The 11,904-nt window shown below is 47.3% G+C and overlaps 1 pseudogene; it reads left to right on the top strand.

Annotated features, from left to right (window-relative positions):
• The first annotated feature begins 6,642 nt into the window (after positions 1-6,642).
• Positions 6,643-7,479, top strand: LOC148115343 (uncharacterized; annotated as a pseudogene).
• Positions 7,480-11,904: the final 4,425 nt, after the last annotated feature.

The following is an 11,904-nucleotide window of genomic DNA, read 5'->3' as shown; positions in this document are numbered from 1 at the left end:
CTTCCTCTTCAGTAACAAAACCCTTCATCTCATAACCCATCTTTTAACCACAGGCAAATTGAATAAGTAATACCATTCTTCAGTCAGTTACAGGTAATTCTAGACTTACAGTTGGGACCAGATTTTTTGTTGCTAAACAAGGCAGTTGTTAAGTGAGCTATTCCTGATTTCACAACCTTTTGTTGTTAACCAGTTGTTATGCGGTTTTATGGCTTCCTCCATTAACTTTGCTTGTTGCAAGCTGATGATCACATGATCTCCGGATGCTACAACTGTTATAACCATGGAGACCTGGTTGGGGCAGGAGGGGGGAATCCCTCTCTCTGATTTATGCCTCTCGGGCTTTCGTGTGCTGCATCAGCCGCGACACCAGGGAAGGGGCGGGGTGGTGGTGGTGGTTGTTAGAGAAAGTCTTAGTCCTAAGGAAGTCACTGTCCCTCAGATAGGCGGGTGTGAGTCTCTTCTATTGAAGTGGGACCCTGGAGTTCAGTCGGGCTTGTTGGTCACATACCTATCTCCCAGCTACATTGCCACAGCCCTTCCCACACTGCTCGATGTCTTGACTGAAGTGGAACTTGAACTCCCCAACCTTTTGGTTGTGGGAGATTTCAATCTGCCTTCGATTGGCGAGTCATCTGAGACAGTCCGGGAGTTCATGGCCTCCATAGCAGCCATGGACCTGACTCAGGTTATTCAGGGCCCAACTCATAGTGGAGGACACACACTCGACCTGGTTTTTCTCTCTGGGCAGTGGATAAATGGTCGTGGTAGTGGGGAACTTTCCATTGCCCCCCTGTCATGGACCGACCATTCCCTCCTTAGACTGGACTTTCAATCTACCAACCCTTGCCGCTGGGAGGCGGGACCCATAAAATGGTTCCGCCCCAGGCACCTGATGGACCCAGAGAGGTTCTTGACGGAGCTTGGGAAATACCCCACCTCTCAATCTTGCGATTCGGCTGAGGCTCTGGTGGCATCCTGGGAACGGGCGGCTACCGACGCCTTGGACAGAATTGCACCTTTGCGGCCTCTGATCCAACGCAGATCCCGGGTCGCTCCTTGGTTTTCCATGGAGCTCCGGGAAATTAAACGTCAGAAAAGACACCTAGAGGAAAGTTGGAGGTCCTCCCGGTCTGACTCTGATTGAACACAGTTAAGAACACATATTACGTCTTATCTAGTGGCGATGGAAGTGGCGAAGCGAGATTACTTCGCTGCCCTCATTGCATCTGCAGAAAACCGCCCAGCGGCCCTGTTTTGTGTGACCCGCTCCCTCCTCAATCAGGGAGCGAGGGAAGACCCTTTACAGGGCAGAGCTGAGGATTTTGTACAGTTTCTGCATGATAGAATCGCTCAGATCCGGATCAGATTGGACTCTGATTGGGCAGAATCCAATGGGGAGACTAGGGTAGGTCTTGAGAGTAATATCTGGGTTGAGTTTGACCCTGTTTCTGTCAAGGAAGTGGACAGGATTATGGGTAAACTTGGTTCCTACACTTCTTATTGGATCCTTGTCCCTCCTGTTTGGTTTCAGCTGCCAGGGAGGTGACTAGAGACTGGATCCAGGCAATTGTCAATGCTTTGTTGAAGGAGGGGGTCTTCCCCGCCTCTCTTAAGGAGGCGGTGGTTCGACCTCTCCTCAAAAAGCCTTCCCTGGATCCAGACTCACTTAATAACTATCATCCCGTCTCCAACCTTCGCTTCATTGCGAAGGTTGTTGAGACTGTGGTGGCGCAATAGCTCCCACAGTTCCTGGAAGAAATGGAATACCTAGACCCGTACCAATCGGGCTTCCGACGTGGGCACAGCATGGAAATGGCATTGGTCGCTCTGGTGAATGATCTCTGGCTGGCTCGGGATGGTGGTTGTTCCTCCATCCTGGTCCTACTTGACCTCTTAGCAGCTTTTGATACCATCGACCATGGTATCCTACTGCAGTGACTTGTGGGGTTGGGGGTGGGAGGCACTGTTTTACAGTGGTTCTCCTCCTACCTCTCAGGTCACTTGCAGTTTGTATGGGCGGGGGGGCAGAGGTCTACCCCAATGCCCCTAAATTGTGGGGTGCCTCAGGGGTCGGTTCTCTCCCCCCTGCTCTTTAACATCTATATGAAGCCGCTGGGTGAGATCATTCATGGCTTTGGGGTGAGATATCATCAATATGCTGATGATACCCAGTTATACATCTCCACCCCAGACCACCCCAGAGATGCCTTTTCCGTGATGTCCCGTTGCCTGGAGGCGGTACGGGCCTGGATGGGTAGAAACAGACTCAGACTCAATCCCTCCAAGACTGAGTGGCTGTGGATGCCGGCATCTCGGGTTTCAGAAGCCCCATCACTTTTGATGGGTGGGGAAAAACTTGCATCCGTTGATAGGGCTTGCAACTTGGGTGTCCTCCTGGATGCTTGGCTGTCCCTAGAAGACGGCCGTGACCAGGGGGGCCTTCGCACAGGTTCACCTGGTGAGCCAGTTGTGCCCTTTCCTGGACCGAGATGACCTTCGCACTGTCACTCATGCCCTGGTTACTTCCTGCTTGGATTACTGCAATTCCCTCTACATGGGCCTGCCCCTGAGATGCACCCGGAGACTCCAGCTGATCCAGAATGCAGCCACACAGGTTGTTACTGGAGCCCCTCGTTACTCCCATATAACACCTTTCCTGCGTGAGCTGCACTGGTTACCAGTGGTTCTCCGGGTCCCCTTCAAGGTGCTGGTTCTCACCTATAAGGCCCTACATTACTTAGGTCTGGGATATTTGCAGGACCTTCTCCTGCCTGCCTCCCACCATCCTGTTCGCTCACATAGGGCTGCTCTCCTCAGGGTTCCCACGGTGAGCCAATGTCATCTGGCGGTGCCCAGGGGTAGAGTGTTCTCTGTGGGTGCTCCCACCCTCTGGAATGAATTACCTACCGAGCTCCGGATGGCTCCTGATCTCCGCTCCTTCCGTTGGGATCTGAAGACTTGGCTGTTCAAGCAAATAGGCTGACTCTGATTCTGGGTTTTATTATTTATTATTTATTAGTTAATTTGGTTTAAAATGGGATTTTGTTGTACATGTTTTTAACTTGTGTTCGCTGCCCTGAGTCCTTCTGAAGAAGAGTGGCATATAAATACATGAAATAATAAATAAATAAATAAATAAATAAATAAATAAGTGATGGTTGCCAAGCACCTGAGTTTTGATCATGTGACTTGGGGATGCTGTGACAGTTGCAAATGGGAGGAATGGCCATAAGTCATTTGTTTAGAACAGTTGCTAAATAAATGGTTGTGATTTGAGGACTACCTGTACCAGCAAAAGATCCCAAAAAATCTGTAGGAGGTGAGCAGGCTAAGCCCAAGGGGAGGGTTAAATGCGTCATTGATTTGGGATCCCTGCACAGCCACCATAAACCAAGTCGAGCAACCCCATGAATTCTGTTGACCCTTATCTTACTCCACTGATGGCAGTCGATGCCCTGCCACAGAGAACCCCTGACTGTTTACCTGAGAGGTTTGCAGGAGACTCAGACAAAATTTGGCCTCATGCGACTTATTCATCAGCACCAGACCAATGTAATTTCCAATTATCAGATCACAAGTGTCCTTCACTGTCAGCCTCTTCACAGCATCAGCCGCCAGATGGGTGTTCCCTATAATTTAGCACAATGACCGATCATGGATAGCCACCAAAACTTTACAGCAAACTTATGGACAATATTTTGGAAATTTCATCCAAGAAGACACTGCCACACGCACAATGCAGAAACTTCAAGAAGGCAACTGGAGAATAAGACGCTAACTGAAGAATTCAAATTAGTTGCAGCAGATTTGAATTGGAATGAGCCTTCCCCGATAGCACAATTCAGATGTGCTATCAGATGAATGATAGAATTGCAAATGAATTCATCAGGCAGGGAATTCCTCAGACCCTGAATCAAATCTACAGAACCTGAATTGTAATTGACTCACATTTAGAAGAGATCTGGGATGGCTCCAACTAACACAAGCTACTACCTCCTAATTTGCCATATCCCCCTCCCTTCCAGATTCTAGGCTATGAGCAGGCTGAGCCTGAGGAAGATGGGGTTAAATGCATTATCAGTTTAGAATTGCTGCACAGCCACAAAAGACTCATGTCCAGCCCCCTGCAAATCCCATTGATCCTTATCGAGCACCAGTTTGGCTTGACTGTTAATAGATCAGATTCTTGTGTTTCGGTAGCATGGAAATAAACTTTTAGTGCTTTGAACTCAACTCTTGTTCTTATTACTTTGCCTGACAAAAGCTCTAAGAGTTTAACATTAATTGACATATATACAATTCAACATTCCACACCTCAACTGTTAAGTATAAGAAAATCACATTTAAAAGGCACAATATATTCTCAATATCCTAATGTAAACAAACTGAAAGAAAATCCAAGTTTAACATCACAAAAAGAGACCATTTCTTCTTTATAAAAGACAAGCTCCAAAATACATTTCAATTAGCAATTTATTCCCTTTAACTATACATTCCATATCACCAAACTAAGCAAGCCCATCATTAATCTGTAATCAATACTTTGATTGTATCGATATACAGATTAGGGAAAACAGTGGGTGCCATGAACAGGATACCAAGAGAGTGATGAACTCAGGGGAAAATGGAAAAAAGAATGATTAGGGACTAGTACCAGGATGGCAGTCCCTGACATACAAATGAGGTGGATTCTACAAGGAACAAACCAAAACAATAACTTTAGCTGCAAAACATAAAGCAGACATGAAATATACATAGTCAAGGTAATATTTCATAATGCAAATACAAAACAGAATCTCACATATCTCAGCTCTATTCTTTTCAAAGGCATCTTATCTGGATTAATACACAACAACTGTTCTCAAATTGGACTATGATGAAGCTTATGGTGATGGTGATCAGTGGCAATGGCAATAGGCAGCAATTGGCGGTGGTAGGTGGCGATCCCCACAGCTTAGAACAGCTGATTGGCAGTATTCTGGGAGGCCAATCCAACTACTGTACCAATCAGCTGCTCAGCAGGGAAGGCTTCATTGGTTCCCAGCAACGGTAGCAGCTCAGCTCAGTTGACCGGTGGTGGGTGCAACAGAGCAGAGCCCTGACGAGCCACATACTGGGACTGCAATAATGTGCTGAAGCTCACCAGGCTGTTTGCTGCAAGGAAAGGACACTAGCCAGATGAATACCGGATGGATGCTGGGAGGCAGAGGCAATTTTTTTCCCCTTGTTTTCCTTCTCTAATGTGTGTCTTATGGTCCGGTGTGTCTTATAGTGCGAAAAATACAGTAAAACATCTGCAAGAAAACAACCAAGCTCAGAGAGCATCAAGGACCCCACAATACATTTCTTGCCAGAGGGAGTATGAATGACTTCAGTAAAGTATTTCTAAAAGGAAGAAGTAACCCTCTTGATCCAGGCTGACCAGAAGATGAGAAAACAATTACAAGAAATAGCTATGAAGGGGAATGGAAGGAAATGTTGGAAGGAAAAATCCATATGGTTTCCAGCATCTTTTGCCAAGCTGGGAGAAAGATGCTGGAAACAGTATGGAGGCTGATTGGTTTATTGATGAAGCAAAACCACCAACCACATGTGATTTTGGGACAGCTGACAAAATGGGAGTTGAGAGTGGGTGGTTTTTATACCTTCTTTGGGCTTTGTATTTGAACTTCCTGTTCCTGTGCAAGAACATGTCCTTTAATATTTTATTGGTTGTCAGATTCCTATGGGGGTCATATAGGGGTTATGTAGGGGTCATAGCTGGCTCTGTAGGCAAAAGAGAAAATACAAATCCTAAGTGTTGTCTGAGGTAATCTGGTCAACCTCTGGGTTTATTGTTTATGTGAGCTCCCAGGTTTCTGTGACTTTGAACTTGGGCAATTCCTATTGTGGCTAATGGCTTTCATCCTGTGTTGGATCTTTGGTGAGGGACTGTTTTCTAATCCTACCATTCTTCCTTTGTTAGTTGTGCTGCAAGGAGTTTCAAAATATCCCGTCTTGAATGTGTTTCTGCCTGCAGTGTTTGCTTTGCTTATGAATAGATAGTTCATAAACATTCTATCTAGAATAGATCTAGAAGATAGTTGGCTTCTTCTTTCAATAAGCTCTTTATCTAAGTGCTGGCATCTTCTGTGGGCTATTAAGAAAAAGTGGGAGATGCTTTCTATCTTTAAAACATGTTTCTCCGTTTCTCCTTTAGGGAAAATAGTTTATCCTGCCTTTTTAATATTTCCCAAAATATTTCATTCTTCTAGGAGGGGGGTGCTTCCTACAGAAAGAAGCCCAGAGCTTTTTAATTAGAACCATTTACTCATCCATGCTGCACACAAATACTGTATGAGGAGAAAAGACCTGCGGTTCTGTTGTGTATGTATCTATTTTGTGCGGGAAATTCAAATGTACAGTGAATCCTGATTGGTTCTTGGTTGCCTCCGGAAAGTATATAAAGAGGGCTGTTGCCTGTGAGTTTTTGCTGAAGTCTCACCCTGAATTAAAGAGCTGTTGTTACTAGCCTGCTTGTGCCTCTCATTATTCCTGCGCTACAACATTGGCGACGAAGGTGGGATAGAGGCCACAAGAGGCAATTCAAAAAGAGCTTGGAGTTTCAGCCAGGGTGACGGGCAAACACGGAGACACGGCATGTCTGCCTATGTTCCGCCAAAACCCTTCGACCCGACCCGAGAGAAGTGGGGATCGTATCTGACCAGGTTCGAGTGCTCCCTAGAAGCGAGTGAAATGCAAGGGCTTTCAGCGAACAGAAAAATGGCTCTGTTCTTAAGCCACTGCGGGCCAGATGTATTTGAGATGGCCGAGTCCCTTTGCGAGCCAACCCCAGTCCAGATGGTTCCCTGGGACGTCCTTCAGGCTAACCTGAGAGCCCACTACGCTCCAGTTCCGTCTAAATTCGTTCAGCGCTACGAACTCCGGCAACGAGTTCAAAAAGAAGGGGAGCCAGTCAGTGCTTATGTAGCCGTGCTTCGAAAAGCCGCAACACATTGTGACTATAGAGACTTAGACGACGCATTGCTTGAACAACTGATTTGCGGGGTTCGAGACACCCGGTTACAAAGGCGTCTTTTAGCCAAGCCAGACCTAACGCTAGCCGGTGCGCTAGACGAAGCCAGAGCACACGAGGCCTCAACGAAAGCTTCGGAAGTGCTGCAGTGACCAAGTTCAAGCAAAGACGGGCCGAAAACAGCTCCCGTCCACAGAGAAGAGGTGCGAACCAGCACAGAGGAAGAGTCGGACGAGGACGTCTTCCATACAGACAAGAAATTGAATGAACAAAGCCGCCGCCACAAGAACTGCCCTAGCTGTGGCGGGGATCATGAGAGACAATCGTGTAAATACAGAGAAGCCATTTGCAGGCGTTGCGACAGGAAAGGCCATTTAGCGCGAGTTTGCAGAGCTCAATTTCTGCGTAGTCGAAAGCCACGTGACTACCGCGACCAACCAGAACCGGCTCGTTCAAAATAGCCAATCAAAGATGACGGCACGAGAAAACGGCACGAACCTCAAAAGCGGGAGACCTACAGCACGAGAATCGGCCAAGCCAGCACAACCGATGACGAGAAAGTCTACACGAAAGTAGAAATCAACGGCAAATCCTGCGAAATGGAAATCGACACCGGGTCTACGCTATCGATCATGTCCTGGTCAACCCTCAAGGCACTCCTGTCCAAGCTTCAGAAGAATCAGCTGTTCCGTCAGAAAATCTGCCTACTCGACTACCAGGGAAACCGAGTTCCCGTTGAAGGCGTGGGCACATTCCGGGTCACCTATGGCGAGTTTTTTTTTTTTTTTTTTTTTAAATTTGATTTATATGCCGCCCTTCTCCGAAGACTCAGGGCGGCTTACAATGTGCTCAGCAATAGCCTTCATCCTTTTGTATATTTATACAAAGTCAGCTTATTGCCCCCACAACTGGGTCCTCATTTCACCTACCTTAGAAAGGATGGAAGGTTGAGTCAACCTTGAGCCTTGGCGAGATTCGAACCCTGCAGTAATTGCAGGCAGCTGGTCTTAAGCAGCTTTAATAACAGGGTGCCTTAAACCCCTGTACTAACAAGGCTCTTGTTCCAGAAAGAGCTGCCCTTGACCGTCATTAGCAAGCCCCTACCAAGTCTACTGGGCATGAAATGGTTCCGGGCCCTCGGCATGGGCTTCACGGGCGTTCACAGCATCAGCGGATCATCACTTAAAGAAACCCTGTTCCACGAGTTTTGGGACATTTTCGAAGAGACTCTAGGCAAGTACATGGGGACCCCTATATCCTTTAATTTAGACCCCAACGTAGCGCCAATTAGACTGAAAGCAAGGCGAGTTCCCTTTGCTTTAAAGCCCAAAATTGATGCGGAGCTCGACAAGCTCATTAAGCAAGGGGTGCTAGTTCCCGTGGATCACGCTAAGTGGGAAACCCCAATAGTCATGCCAGTCAAATCGGATGGCTCAATTAGAATTTGCGCTGACTATAAGTGTTCGATTAACAAGGCGTTGCAGCAGAGCGCCTATCCGGTTCCAATAGTCCACCATCTACTACACTCCCTGGGGCCTGGCAAGCTATTCGCGAAACTAGACCTTGCGCAGGCGTACCAGCAACTGCCAGTAGATGACACTACGGCAGAGTCACAGACAATAGTAACTCACAGAGGTGCCTTTAAATGCACCAGGCTTCAGTTCGGGGTCAGCATCGCCCCAGGACTTTTTCAAAGCACAATGGAGTGCCTTCTACAAGGCCTCCCAGGTGTCATCCCATATTTCGACGACGTTTTAATTAGCGGACAGGACGAAGTGCAGCTGGGCCAAAGGGTTAGACAAGTCTTAACCAGATTCAGAGAAGCGGGACTTAAACTCAAACGAAATAAATGCAAAATAGCGGTTCCATCAGTGGAATTCTTAGGCTACAGAATCCACGGCACTGGCATTCACCCCACAGAAAGCAAAGTTAGGGCTATCCAAAGCGCGCCCACCCCCAAGTCGAAATCCGAGCTGCAGGCTTTCCTGGGCCTTCTCAATTTCTATACGATGTTTTTGAAACACAAAGCCACCGTTGCGGAGCCTCTGCACAGGCTCCTGGGAAAAAACGTTCCGTGGGTTTGGGGCAAGCGAGAAGCGACCGCATTCAACGCAGTTAAGAGACTTTTGTCTGAGGATAGTTTCCTCATCCAGTACAATTCTGAACTACCTCTAGTATTGGTCTGTGACGCTTCACCCTTTGGCGTAGGCGCGGTTTTAAGCCATAGACTGCCGAATGGGTTAGAGGCGCCCATCGCCTATTACTTTTGCACTCTGTCTAGTGCTGAAAGGAACTATAGCCAGCTAGATAGGGAGGCACTAGCGGCTGTAGCGGGGGTCAAAAAATTTCACGAGTATTTGTTTGGCTGCAACTTTGAACTCATTACAGACCACCAGCCTCTTTTGGGACTTTTGGCTGGAGATAAACCGACCCCGGTGGCTCTATCCCCCCGGATGACCAGATGGTCCATTTTCTTGGCCGCATATTTGTACAGACTGCTCCACCGACCGGGCAAAACCTTAGGACATGCTGATGCCCTCAGCCGATGTCCCTTGCCCGAACTATTGGACAGCCCGACCCTGGAAGCCCCGATTTTACTGCTTGACATTGTTTCCCTGGGCCCCATTTCTTTGAACGAGGTGGCGAGGGTTTCTGCCAGGGACTCTGTTTTGCGCATAGTAATGGGCTGGGTAACGAGGGGTTGGCCTACCAAGATGGATGGTGGTGATTTCCAATTTTCCAACAAAAAAAAATGAACTGTCAATGTTGGGGGGCTGCTTGTTGTGGGGAGACAGGGTGGTCATTCCTTCGCGGTTAAGGCACAGAGTTCTAGAAATGCTGCATGAGGGACACCCTGGTGTTGTTCGTATGAAAGGCCTAGCTCGTAGCTATGTTTGGTGGCCACATCTCGACCAAGATGTCACTGAGTGGGTGGGGAAGTGTAGGCCCTGCCAGGAGTCCCGCCCAGATCCTCCCATAGCACCCGTTTGGGAATGGGAAAAACCAAAGGGACCGTGGGGGAGAATTCACATCAATTTCGCTGGCCCGTTCCATGGCCAGAATTTTCTTATTATTGTAGATGCATATTCTAAGTGGCTCGAAATCGCCTTAATGCCATCTACCACTTCTGAGGCTGTAATCAAAGTACTCAGAAAACTATTCGCAACACACGGGTTGCCGGACACCCTGGTATCCGACAATGGGAAGTGTAGGCCCTGCCAGGAGTCCCGCCCAGATCCTCCCATAGCACCCGTTTGGGAATGGGAAAAACCAAAGGGACCGTGGGGGAGAATTCACATCAATTTCGCTGGCCCGTTCCATGGCCAGAATTTTCTTATTATTGTAGATGCATATTCTAAGTGGCTCGAAATCGCCTTAATGCCATCTACCACTTCTGAGGCTGTAATCAAAGTACTCAGAAAACTATTCGCAACACACGGGTTGCCGGACACCCTGGTATCCGACAATGGGCCCTAATTCATGGCGACTCAATTCGAAGGCTACCTAGCCAAATTAGGCATAAGAAATGCATTACCCGCTCCTTTTCATCCGGCTTCTAATGGCCTTGTTGAAAGATTTGTAAGAACGGCCAAAGAAGCCCTCTCCCGACTCAATGCAGGGGACTGGCAGGCTAGAATAGATGAGTTCTTAGCGGTACAGCATGCCACCCCGTGCCCCACTTCGGGCCGCAGCCCAGCCGAGCTTTTAATGGGCCGAAAGCTACGATGCGTTCTAGACAGACTGCATCCTAATTACTCCTCCGATAGCTTCACCAGGGAAGGGGGAGGACTAAGGCATTTCGAAGTAGGTTCACCAGTTTTTGCTAGAAGCTACATTAAAGGGCCCTTATGGGTAGAGGGAACCATCATAGGAATTACCGGTCCAAAATCATACACAGTTGATATAGGGCATGGTAAAATCTGGAGGAGACATATAGATCAATTGCGTAAACGTTTACCAAACGAAAACTCGTGTCCTAACTATCCAAGTCTTCCTGACACAGCTACCTGAAGCCCGAGTAAGCCGGAATACTTATCTGGCAACCCTGAGCCAGCGCCTCGCCAGCGAGCCGACACTCCCAGCCGGAGATAGCCACACCTCCGGAGAAATCCAGGAGGTTCCATTGGCGGAGCCAGGAGAGACGGGAGGTCCCTCCGACCGGCTCGACGCCTCGCCAACAACTCAACTGCACAGGTCAACCAGGATTAAGACACGCCCTGGTCATCTGCGTGATTTTGTATGTAAATATGTAAATAGATAGAATAAGTGCCTTCTGGGAGGGGAGGGGTGTTGTGTATGTATCTATTTTGTGCGGGAAATTCAAATGTACAATGAATCCTGATTGGTTCTTGGTTGCCTCTGGAAAGTATATATAGAGGGCTGTTGCCTGTGAGTTTTTGCTGAAGTCTCACCCTGAATTAAAGAGCTGTTGTTACTAGCCTGCTTGTGCCTCTCGTTATTCCCGCGCTACAACAGGTTCTGTCTTGGTTTACATTTTCCAATAAGCTATTGAGACGGAAGATCACTTAAAAGCAATTTATTAGAGTATTCCAATAAAGTGGGGTCTCCCTCTGAAAAGGGGAAACCTGGAAAAATGGCTTTCATTTACTTTTATAGTTAGTGCAACTAAGAACTTCAAAATAAAAGTTGATTGGTTTATAAATAATCATCTGTCCAGTTACATCGTAAGAATTTATATGTAAGCATTTAGGATTGAAAAGAACATTGTATTCTGAATAAAAATAAAACAAACATTTGCAAGAGAGAAAAATGTGAGAATGTAAGATATGTTCCCAGCACTTTCCAGATTTGGGCTTGAATATTTGCTTTGTTCATGGAGGCTTGAAAATAGATGAAAAGGAAACCTTTATCTACAATGTATGGAA

The sequence above is a fragment of the Pantherophis guttatus genome, chromosome 2 (genome assembly GCF_059756535.1).
Source record: "Pantherophis guttatus breed Tessera chromosome 2, ASM5975653v1, whole genome shotgun sequence".
Classification (NCBI taxonomy): domain Eukaryota; kingdom Metazoa; phylum Chordata; class Lepidosauria; order Squamata; family Colubridae; genus Pantherophis; species Pantherophis guttatus.
The sequence above is the reverse complement of the archived record's forward strand: the minus strand, read 5'-3'. Positions and strand labels throughout refer to the sequence as shown.